The sequence below is a fragment of the Chelonia mydas genome, chromosome 11 (assembly GCF_015237465.2).
Source record: "Chelonia mydas isolate rCheMyd1 chromosome 11, rCheMyd1.pri.v2, whole genome shotgun sequence".
Taxonomy (NCBI): Eukaryota; Metazoa; Chordata; order Testudines; family Cheloniidae; genus Chelonia; species Chelonia mydas.
Window position 1 is genome coordinate 30,159,528 of NC_051251.2, and position 12,234 is coordinate 30,171,761.

At 42.8% G+C, this 12,234-nt stretch overlaps 1 long non-coding RNA gene across 2 annotated transcripts in view; it reads right to left on the reverse strand.

Moving 5' to 3' along the window:
• LOC122462341 overlaps positions 1 to 12,234 on the reverse strand; it is a 35,203-nt gene that overhangs the window by 6,280 nt on the left and 16,689 nt on the right. The window contains exon 3 of one of the 2 annotated variants that reach the window (XR_006284830.1): positions 4,757 to 4,767. The exons of the other annotated variant lie outside the window; for it this stretch is intronic. This is a non-coding gene — a long non-coding RNA (uncharacterized LOC122462341). Of the gene's footprint in view, positions 1 to 4,756; positions 4,768 to 12,234 lie in introns of those variants that run through there. 2 annotated transcript variants of the gene reach the window in all.

The window sequence follows — 12,234 nt, forward strand, 5'->3', positions numbered from 1 at the left end:
CACTCTGGCCCTGGGGGGCCAGCAAAGCCCACTCTCCCATGGCAACCCCTCTCCGTCGTAGCACAGATCAACTTCTGCTGGGTTGGCAGAGGCATGAAGGCATACACATGTGCAGGTAGTTCTGAGAGCCCTCCAGGGCTAGCAGCCCACTGCAACAGCAGCACAGACAGCCCCACACTCACCCTAATTGCCAAGCATCTGGTTTCCATCCACTGGGGGTAATCCATATATACAATCTAGTTATGTCTCCATGCAGTGGGCACACAGGCTCCCCGATGCCTGGGTCCCATCCACTGTACCAGTCGGAGTGCAATGCCCTTACATGCCCACAGGGGACGGTGGGTACGGACACACACACAAACACCTTGTCTCTCTGGACTCCTGGGTTTCAACCAAATCATATCTGGCTAAGCCCCCATAATTTTGTAGGCCCAGGCACAACTGCACCTCCACTTGTACCATTGTAGTTATGCCATTGTGGGGCTCTTGTTTCTATTGTCAATACTCTATGTGGTTCATACTTTACATTATCATCCTTTATATGCAAGGATGGTGTTATGTCCTTATAGTGATGGAGCATTGTACGTAACTGTGATGCCTTAGGGAAAAAAACCCACTTCATTTTCATACCAGAACTTTGGGAACGGTCTCTACTTCATTCCAAAGAGTCACAGGTTTTACATGAGAATGAGTACATATTGGGACAGTGTAATGGCGCAAATGATCAAATACACAAACTAAGTACTTTGCCTCTCACTACTGGAGCACCTCCTCCTGTCTGTGCCTGGGGATTTCTCTACCAGCCTGGAACCCTCTTCTCGCAATTGCTCGCCCCTTATCTCACTCTGTGGCCCCTCTCTTGCCTCTCTGGAGCTACTACACCTCATCTTTGTGACTTAGACCTCCGGCCAAGTCACAGTCGTCCTCCCTTTCTGGGGTACTATCAACGTCTTCCCTGCCGTCCCATCAAGTCCTTAAGTCCACTGCCCTGGCTGAAACACTCCCCCAGTGACTGGAACGAACAGCCCCAGACACCCTTAAAGTTCACTCCCTGATTGTGCCACTCATTCAGTTGCTGGTTAGGGGAACACAGCCCTGCCTTCTACAGGCCTTTCTCCAACCGCTAAGGTCTGCAGTAGCACAAACCTTCCTGCCACTCCCCTGGACTACTTCCTATCTTGCCTCTCCCAGGCTCGCATTCTCCACCCTTCTAACAGAGCCCCATTTCCTGGTCTGCTAGACAAATCCTCCTGGATCCAAATCCCTTCCTCTCTCTTATCTCAGGGAGAGTGACTGCAGCCCTCCTCCTTGCAAACTCTTTTCTACCACCAATTCCCTGGTTTTATTAAAGCCCCACCTGCTCCTGCACAAGGGAACTTCCCTGAATTAGGGGTTCTCTCTACCTAAATGTCACCCAGTTTGCAGCCTAATTAGTTAATTGGACCATCCAGCCTACATTAACCCCTTCAATGTGAGTGTGGAGTGCATGCCTTAGTCTGAATACAAAATAGCTTGAGATCATACTGGATAACTATGTTTTGCCTCAGCTACCTGAATCAACTTGTATGGCTCACCTAAGGCCCCAGAATTGCAAAGACTTATGCATATGCTTAATTTAGCACACAGAGTAGTCCCACCGAAGTCAATGAGACTACTTATAATGCACAAAATATGTTAAGGATGAGGGCCTGGGACAATGTCAGATATGTGGGAAGGTGCCTATTCTATTCATACAATGTCAGCTGCGAACCAGCTGAGCGGCGAACAGCGGAGAAGCTAACAGAGGGAGTTTGCCTGGGATCTGTCTGAGAGGAGGTATGCTAAGGGCTGCATTAGAGAGGCTGTGTTGGTGAGCCTTGAGTGGGTCTGACTGTTATAAAAAGCCAATCAGCTGCAAACCAGCTGAGCGGTGAACAGCAGAGAGGCTAACAGAGGGAGTTTGCCTGGGAGTTCGCCCAGGGAGAGCCCACTGAGGCTTACATCTTGCCGGCTTCTCTGAGTAGTTACTACAACTCCTGAGGAAGCTCGTAGAAGGAAGGTAATATGGATGGGGAGCGTTCAGCTGTTGTGACCTATACTGGATGTGCCATGTTTGTCTTTTTTTCCACAGGACGGAAGCGACTTTGTCTGTACAAAGTGCAAGCTGGTCTCCACATTGGAAGAGAAGGTTCAAGGTCTGGAGAAACAAGTATTGACCCTGCGTTGCATAAGAGAAACTGAAGACTTCCTGGACAGACACGTCAGGATATGCTTCTACGGGCACAATGTTCTGAAGATTCAGAGCAGGCCGTGCAATGCAGACAGGAGGACACTGAAGAAATTTGGCAGCATGTGACCTCCAGAAGAAGAAAGGGAAGCGTCCATGTACCAGCAGCGCAGATACAGGTAAGCAACCGTTTTCATGTTCTCTCCAATGGTACTAATGCGGAGAGTGGACTAGATGATTCATCTGAAGGAAGGGAACAGAAGGTGACTCGGCCGATTGGAAGGCATGAGATGAACTGTCCTAGGAATGGGGGTTCCACGACCACCGCTCACAAGAGGAGGAGGTGGGTGGTGGTGGTCAGGGACTCTCTCCTCAGGGGGACTGAGTCATCTACCTGCTGCCCCGATCGGGAAAACCGAGAAGTCTGCATCTTGCCAGGAGCTAGGATTCATGATGTGACGGAGAGATTGCCGAGACTCATCAAGCCCTCGGATCGCTACCCCTTCCTGCTTCTCCACATGGGCACCAATGATACTGCCAAGAATGACCTTGAGTGGATCACTGCAGACTATGTGGCTCTGGATGAATGGACGATAAGGTGAATAGAAGGCTTGCTAGATTGTTGGGCTCAATGGGTAGTGATCAATGGCTCCATGTCTAGTTGGCAGCCGGTATCAAGTGGAGTGTCCCAAGGGTCGGTCCTTGGGCCGGTTTTGTTCAATATCTTCATAAATGATCTGGAGGATGGCGTGGACTGCACCCTCAGCAAGTTTGCAGATGACACTAAACTGGGAGGAGAGGTAGATACGCTGGAGGGTAGGGATAGGATACAGAGGACCCTAGACAAATTAGAGGATTGGGCCAAAAGAAATTTGATGAGGTTCAACAAGGACAAGTGCAGAGTCCTGCACTTAGGATGGAAGAATCCCATGCACTGATACAGACTAGGGACCGAATCGCTAGGCAGCAGTTCTGCAGAAAAGGACCTAGGGGTTACAGTGGACGAGAAGCTGGATGTAAGTCAACAGTGTGCCCTTGTTGCCAAGAAGGCCAATGGCATTTTGGGATGTATAAGTAGGGGCATTGCCAGCAGATCGAGGGACGTGATTGTTCCCCTCTATTCAACATTGGTGAGGCCTCATCTGGAGTACTCTGTCCAGTTTTGGGCCCCACGCTACAAGAAGGATGTGGAAAAATTGGAAAACGTCCAGCGGAGGGCAACAAAAATTATTAGGGGACTGGAACACATGACTTATGAGGAGAGGCTGAGGGAACTGGGATTGTTTAGTCTGCGGAAGAGAAGAATGAGGGGGGATTTGATAGCTGCTTTCAACTAACTGAAGAAAGGTTCGAAAGAGGATGGATCTAGACTGTTCTCAGTGGTAGCGGATGACAGAACAAAGAGTAATGGTCTCAAATTGCAGTCGGGGAGGTTTAGGTTGGATATTAGGAAAAACTTTTCCAGTAGGAGGGTGGTGAAACACTGAAATGCGTTACCTAGGGAGGTGGTGGAATCTCCTTCCTTAGAAGTTTTTAAGGTCAGGCTTGACAAAGCCCTGGCTGGGATGATTTAGTTGGGGATTGGTCCTGCTTCGAGCAGGGGGTTGGACTAGATGACCTCCTGAGGTCCCTTCCAACCCTGATATTCTATGATTCTATGAATGACTCTTCACAGGGATTTACCTAGCACTTTTTAGAGCATTTATTTATGTTGTTTCCTCACCAATAAATTTGCTCATTTTTTGTTTTTGTTTTTTTATAAAGAGGAAAAACATGTCCTCAGCAACTTATCTATTCTACACAGCCTCTCTCGTGGGAAATACCCTCCTCTCTCTTGCACAGTGAATTCTAGTTGCCATATAGAGCAAGGAGTAATGTCACTACCTAATATGAACAAGGAAGATGTTAGCTTCCCTTTTGCATTAAATTATGCTTATTTTCAAGTGAAACCTCTTTGGTCCTTTTAAATGTGGAAATTATCCAAGGCCTAGACCTCAATCCCTACAAAAAAAAGATTATGGGAATTCTGCCTGTGAAAGGATTGCATCTCAAGCAGCGTGATCTAATGGAGAGGGCACCAAACTAGGACTAAGACTACCTGGTTCTGTTCTTAGCTCTGCCTCTGACCTGCTGTATGACCCTGGGCAAGTCTCTTCACCTCTCTATGCTTCTTTTTCCCATTCTACCCAATGTCAGGCTTGACTATTTAATATATAAGTTCTTTGGGGAAAGGAGGAGTATTTCTTATGTTTATACAGTGCATAGCAAAACTGGGTCTGTGTTGCAATCTGGTAATGCAAATAATCAAGAAATAACAACAATCTTGAAATCGTCAGCCCTTCACTAGTATTTTCTACTCTCCACTATTTTTAAAGAGTCGCTCAATTTAATTTTTTCCCATCTATTCTCTAATTCCCTGTCCAGATTTTCATCCTTTAACAAGTTTCAAGCCACAAATTTCCAATAGTTTTGTTTCTTAGGATCCAAATCCAGTGCAAGATTTACGTGCGCACATGTGTTTGTGTGGGGTTTTTTTCCCCCAGACAGTTTTCTTCTGATCTCTGTAAACTGGCAAGGTTCCCGGATTCTCTTATTACACGCAAATCTTTTTATGGCATTCGAATTAGTTTAATTGTTTAGCTAAGTGCAGGAAAACCTATCACTTGAATGTAGTTAAAATCAGAAAAACGTTCATGTTATTTTCATAATTAGTACATGGAGTTCTTCTGTATTTATATTAGAAGCATTTAAGATGTTTAGACAGTGTTGTTCACAGACACACATTGTGATGGAGTCCCTGCAGTGTCAATTGTAGATAAAAATACCATTGTACACATAGCATGAGAATAAATCTAAGTAAGTAAATATAAAACCTGTCTGGCATTATCTGGACTGTATAAACAACATAATTAGGTAGATATCTCTTTCTGAATCTGCAACTTATTCTCTGCAACATGGGCTAAACAAAAGCTGTTTAAGGGTGACTGTAAGCAAAACTGAGTTACCCCATTAGCCAAGCTGTGTGTGGGGGAGACCTGAGGAAAGGGGTGAAAGAGAAGGCATAATGCAGAGAAATAAGTTTTTAAAGTTCTTTCCCCATTTTCTGAAATTCTCTGGGTACCTTCTGCTACTCTGAAGATATCCCAGAATGCAGCTTTACAAATATAGTACCAGAAATACCTGTTGCAACAAAAACCAGCCTTTGATAAAGGTTTCGTGAAAAATCATGAATTTTTTTAGCCAGTTTATTTCATATTACTCCTCACCTGTACCCTTACTTGTGAAACTTCTTTTTTCACAAAATGTTTTTTCACTGAAAATTATATATAATTTTGGTTTGACTATATTCCCCCCATACCATGTTTTATATATCTGTATGTTTCCCTGGCTGGCATCATGAAGTAAGATTGGAAATCGAAGTGCCTATGTACTATAAAACAGTCTGTTCCCACTTTATTTGTGACTGAGCTGTGCACTGAAAGAACCAAAAAACCCCAGAACAACACTTGCTCTTAGAAGATTTTCAGTACAAGTTTTCAAATCCAAGAGGCTTACATAAGCATTTGTACTTCTGGATATTTACAGAGACTGAAGTATGGAACTTCCTGAGGTTTGACCCTTCACAACTTGGCCACCATACATTCCCATTTTTCAGCCGTTCACTAAGAATGCCTCCATCTTGACTGGAGTAATCATGCTGGAGCTCAGCAGTTTATCAAAGAAGAGTGATCTTTGATAGAGAGCATCCCTGTATTATTACAACATGGACCAGCCAGGAAAAAACACATTCTCCTTAGGTCCTCTCAAGTTCAGGTGGGGTGAGGAACCTTCTGACACCATGTCCTCATCAAAGGAAGAAGCCAAAATCGGCTGTCGTAGAGCTTCCAAGGGGCACTTCCAAGGGAGGATTTACCCTAGCAATGTCCTTCTATTCAGTACTGCACCTAGTAATGGGCATGGCCTCTCACTGTAATTGGTGACGTGGATCTTGACATCTACTTGATGAAGCCAAGTGGGGAGGGCAAAGAGATGACCTGAAGGCAGGCAGAAACCCCCAACGGTTCCAAAACAGCCTGGTAAGGCCCTGGAGCTCAATTGCTTTCAGGCCCTGGATTCCTACTGGCTGCCTAAGACAGGCCCTCCAGTGGGTACCAGTGGTGGTAAGCCCTCAGAGGGGAACTGTGAGGTACAAGACTGTGAAACATATGAGCCAACCTCTGAGTCCAAACATGAATCAGCTTCCTCCCACCAAGGGGGGCTGTTCTTATTGACTCCAGCAATCGGTGCTGAGAGTCCAGAGAAGACGGCACCAGAGAGATCAGCAACAGCTTCCCTCTGGACAACAACAAATGATGAGGATATCCAGAGGGGCCCACAGTACCAAATGCTGAGTCGTAAGAGTCAGCAATGCTTGATCTGCAGTCATAGATATCGGGCGAAAGGACTCCTGTACCGTTGGCAAAACCAGTACCAGATAGACTCAATAAGTCCCTCACCACAGCATAAGCTTCCAGAGTTGATGACACCAGGATAGCCTCTTGCTGGTGGAACAACACAGATGGCAGCACTGAGCTCAATGGTGCCTGTGCTGGTACTGGAGTCACTGGTCATGCCCAGGCAGATGACTGCCTCAAGGAGTGCATCGACTTCGAGTGCACTATATTTCCTTTGTCCACTGGACTCTGGTGCCAGAGATCTCCCTCTCCCAGAGGCCGAGCATCAGTTTTTTGCTGAGTTTTAACCTTAAATAGCTAGGCAGGTGGTTGACGAGGACTACTGACCCTGCCAAGTTGAGTTCTCTCTTCTAAAAAGCTGCTCCCTATAAACAGTGGGCTTAGCCATGCAACATTGTGTTTGTGTTATTGTTTTTTTCCCCATTCTCCCTTCATTTGTTACATCCACCTGTAGTCCCTGTCTTAGACTGTAAGTTCACTGGGAAAGTATTGTTTTCTGTGTATTTAGCTCTTAGCACAATGGGCTCCAATCTATCTATCATAATACACATAATAAATAACACTAATAATAATAAGAAAATCCTATGCACATATTGATAACTATAATGGAAAGGTCTATATTTCATTTAATATAGTACTTGCTCACTTCACAGAAGGAGCTCTGGGTTACATGTCAGTTGCTTGTCTCGGGCACTGATCAAATGACTACAACTCCTCTTGTGCTTCATTCTTAAATGCACGGTTCTGTACTTCAAGTTCCACTTTACCATGAACATAGTAGTAGGTCAGAGCAGCCAATACAACCTGCAGGAATCTTTGGTAACTGAGGTAGGAAATCTTCAGAGTCTCTTTCCTCAAAGGCAGACAGTAAGTATTTGGGGACAGCCCCTTTCCCATGATTACCTGTTCTGACCTCTTTCTTGGGTCACCCCTATGCGAAGAAGCAAGCTTTTTCACAAAATATCTGGGTGATGTTGCCTATGAGAGCCACCTCTACTGACCAAGCATATTTCTAACCTGCTGCTGTGGTTAGGATAGGACTGATCATTCTGGTTAGCTTCCCTCAGTCTTTTCATGCCAGTTGCTGAATAACTGGGAGACTATGGTCCAAGTTAGGGGTAAGCAATTGATTTCATTCACTGAACACAATCGTACATGACTGCTCTGACTCCAGCCAATTTCACTATCATCTTTAATTATCACTTATAAGTGCCAAGGTGGGCTCCTCACTATTTGAGGAGATAATAGGTTTGATTCCCAGCTTGCGTAGACATACCTCGCACTGTAAATAGCAGTGTAGCTGGGATAGCACGAGTGGCGGATTAGACTAGCTGCCTGAGTATATACCTGCCCAGACTCCCTGCCACTGCCCATGCTATCCTGGTTACACACCTATTTTTAGTGCACTAGCTCAAGCAGACCTCGCATGGGTACATCTACACAAGCTGGGAATCACACCTCCCAATTCAAAGACATACCTAGTAAGTGCTGATTGCTTTTATAGATTTGTCTTATAAAGTGACTTGGAAATGCCTACAGTTTTCGGCTTACCTGGGAACTAGACATGAAAAGGGAGGATGGAGTTCTAGGTCTATCAAGCTATTGGAGACTTGATTGCTTTAGAAGCATCATGCGATATTTAGCAAGTCTTCACTTAAGATAACAGAAAATCTATCAATCCTACCTGTCATCCCTTCCTATCTTGTGAGAGGCATCCACATTTTCAGTTCAGCTCATTTTCACAGGGACCTCAGGTGCATTAAAGGTTGCAAAGAGAGCCAAATGCTTCTTTGTACATATATTTCATTCAGGGGGTGTTCTGGGGGTTTCTTCCTATTCGGACACTTCATTTTAGGGAGACAATTTGAAGGGCTGATCTAGTCAGTTAGGAATTTTTAAAATACTATTCTGGGTATTTAGTTTGGATTGTAGATCACCTAAAGAATCTATACATAAGTCTGTCCCAACTGTTAAATAGGAGGCTGGTAGTACTGATTTCATAATGGTCCCTATTTCACTACTAAATCAGAATCAGAGACCTCAGACAGTGTTTTGTTCACCTGAAGCCAGATGGAAGAGAGGCCAGAAATGCATTCCATTCCTGCTTTCACGCATAAGTGCACCGCACAGAGAATCAAACAGGGAAACAAAACATCTCCTCAGTATAGAACGATCTGGTTTAAGGAAATCCTAGACAGACAGACAGACGTTGTAAGTAGGCAAGGCAAGGTTTAAAAACAAAAAAACAGGTAACAAGTCCTGAGCCTCTGAGTCACAGATTCCAAGGACAGAGGGGACTATTGTGATTATCTAGTCGGACTTCCTGTATAACACAGGCCATATAACTTCCCCAAAATACTTTCTAAAGCATATCTTTTAGATATTCATGAAGTCTCAAAAAGATGGAATTTTTAGAATTGTATTCATTCTGAATGTCACACAATGTATCGCCTTACGTGAATAAGCAATTTTCGGAGCTAAAGAATAAAATTTCACAAAACCAAGAATTCCTCCCCCTCCCATGTGCCACTTTAACCAGCATTATGATTTTTTTCATGCTACTCTAGCAGAAAATCACATTGGCACATCTAGTCTCAAGCTCCAGCTATAGTATTTGACCATTTTTTGTCTGTAGCTTTAACATAATTTAATATCCATTCCTCATGCTTTTTGTACTCCTGAAACTCAAAAATAGCTTTGCTGTTTTTCACACTACAGTACTGTAGGACATTAATTAACACAACATTTTTGAACTGCATGTGTAGGGATTTGCCCATACAATTAGAACTGACATCAATGCAAGAAGTCATGTTTTTGGCACTCCTTGCCACTTTAGAAGATCAGAGAAAATAGCTGCCTTCCTATATGGCCTCCTTAGGAATTACTTGGAGCTGTGGGGAGAACAAAATTGAAAATATTTCACTTAGAAATTTGATTTTAAGCAAATGTATAGTTCATTTTTTTCAACAATCTTTTTGAAAAGGCTTTGCAGTATGAGAATGTGATGCTCTTGCATAAGAGCAGGATTAAAACAAGAAACCACAACAGCTTTGAGAAGTCATAATGGCCCATCAGGAAGAAAGTATACAATAGAGTAACCCATCTCCTTGGGACACAGCAAATTAGGTTCCAAAAATGCTATTAAAGAACACAGGAAAACTAGATGCAAAACAAAATATATACATATGTCATGCTTGCCAAAATACATATTTGATCAGCAAAATAATATCCCATTAAAATGCCTAAATATATAATTCACTAATCCTAAATACGTGCATATTATCTTAAATACATATTTACCTGCGAGACAGGAATGGCTCATGGCTAAATAACAGTTTTTTCTCAATAACACTTCATAAAATATTTTTTTAAAAGGCAACTAAATATAAAAATGCCTTTTCTTAAAAAGACACAGAATGGTTTAAGACCGGAAAATCAGAAGTAGGGGTGACACATTCAGCCTTGAAGAAAGAGAGTGCAACTCTTAACATCAGTAGCATTGTGGCCCCTTATTTCTAAGCTAATGTTTCAGTCTTTTCATTAAATTTTTTCACATTTTCTGGTACCAGGTGGAGTATACCACTGTGAAAAAAATACTGTAAACAGTAAATAATAATTGAACTTTAATAGCACCTTCCATCCAAACACCTCAAAGCACTTTAGACACATTAGATGATTAAGCTTCACACTCCCCAACTGTGAGGATGGTGGTATTATGCCATTTTATAGATGGCTAAACTGAAACACAAAGTTTAAGTGATTTGTTCAAAGTCACACACTAACTCAGTGGTTGAGCTGGGAAGAGAACGCCAAAGTCCTGCATGCCAGTCCCTGCTTTAACCACTAGACAATATGGTTTCTGTCTTGGAAAAGTCAGATGCACTACTTCTTTGTAATATCCATATTGTACTCGCAGTGTGTCACCATCCGTCCGCTTCATGCTGGCAAACGAATTGCCAGTAACTAAATTCATGAGTTAGTAAGTGAGAACTGTACAGGATTCCTCTCCTTTCAAACTATCACTCCAATTCAGCAAAGGCCGTAAGAACACACTTTAATGCTTTGTTAATGGAACCTATAATAGGAGGAGCCAAGTGATTTGCCTATTTTAAATTAGGTGCATGTTTTTAAAGAAATTTTATAATAGATTTGGGAAATGATGTACAGTGAGTGAACATCAGGGAATATCCTACCAGAGAGAACTTTTAAAGAAAGCGTAAAATATTTGATCTAGAGTATATTCCAATAAATGTTTGCAGCCAATAAAATAAACAAACAGGCAAAAGAGAGACTGAAGCAAACATACAACACATGTACCACCATTAATAAAGATGAGTGAAAAAGTTTATGAAATAATGGATTCATCAATAAATATCACATTCACTAATTCATCGTAAACACTGAAGACCATACTCAGTGTTCTCGTCGCCGCAGTGTCTCAGAAGCCTAGAACCTAAGGAATGACTTTCTGTCCCATCTGCTTTAGATACTGGAAGCTCACTGACCTCTCTGAAGGTGTACTGTTGCCAGATGACACTGCTGACCCAGTGTTAGTACAGTTCTATCTTGTGGCCCATTGAGTGTAGCAAAATCCCTGAAAGGCAGGTGAAGTGGCCACAGTATATGCATCCGACATCTAACACAGAAGAAATGAATGAAAGCAGGTTTTTCTTTAGATTTCAATATTCCGCTCCAATGTTTACAATCCCAAGTATTGTAGCACTGTGGTAGTGCATGACAGCCAGGAAGAGAAACTGTCTAGTCTTGAAACAAAAATGAAAGTGGACTATTTTCATCATACAAGCTGAATCAAGTGTGGAAATCAAACATATGTCATAGATGGTGTAAAGCAGATTTTTAAAGTTGTTTCTATTCAAATAATCCAAGCACTGTCTGTAAGGTGTGTAAGGGATTGCTTAAAAATGACATAAGATTCTAACCTTACAATTTATCTTTAAGAATTACAAAAAACACAATAGGGACTATAGTTAGCATCTGTATAGTACTTTATATTTTCAAATAATGATAAAAATGAACAAATTAAGCAAGTAGTTGTTTAACAAAAGGCAGTAGGGTCCGGCAGAATGGATTAGTCTATAGTACTGAAGGCTGCACTGCGAATTAGAAGGAGCCTCCTTCCTAGCAGAAAGGTCATTAACTACATGGAAAAGACGCATTTCTGTGATTTGGCCATAGCAAACCTCAGACTGAAAACAATTAAATGCTATTGTCCTGACAGAGGATACTGGGGGGATGGAGGAAGGCTGTTTCCTGAGGTAAGGAACAGGGCAGTGGTTAGAGTGTAATAATCAAGCATGGTTCTTCAAGAAGGGAGTTGCTTGCAGCAGATTTGAGAGAGTGAAGGAATTATTTAAAATGGTAGTAATGTGGAGAACAACCAGGAAAGAAGCAGAACAAAGAAATGGGATCAAGAGAGAGGTGGTTTCCTTTAGGAACTAGATGTCAGAAATGTCCACGGGGGACAAGTTACTTGAGAGAAGGGAGGGGAAGAAGTAGAAGCAGAAAGTGTTAGTAAGCCAGGAGGAAAGATGGTAGGCATGGAGCAAATATTGT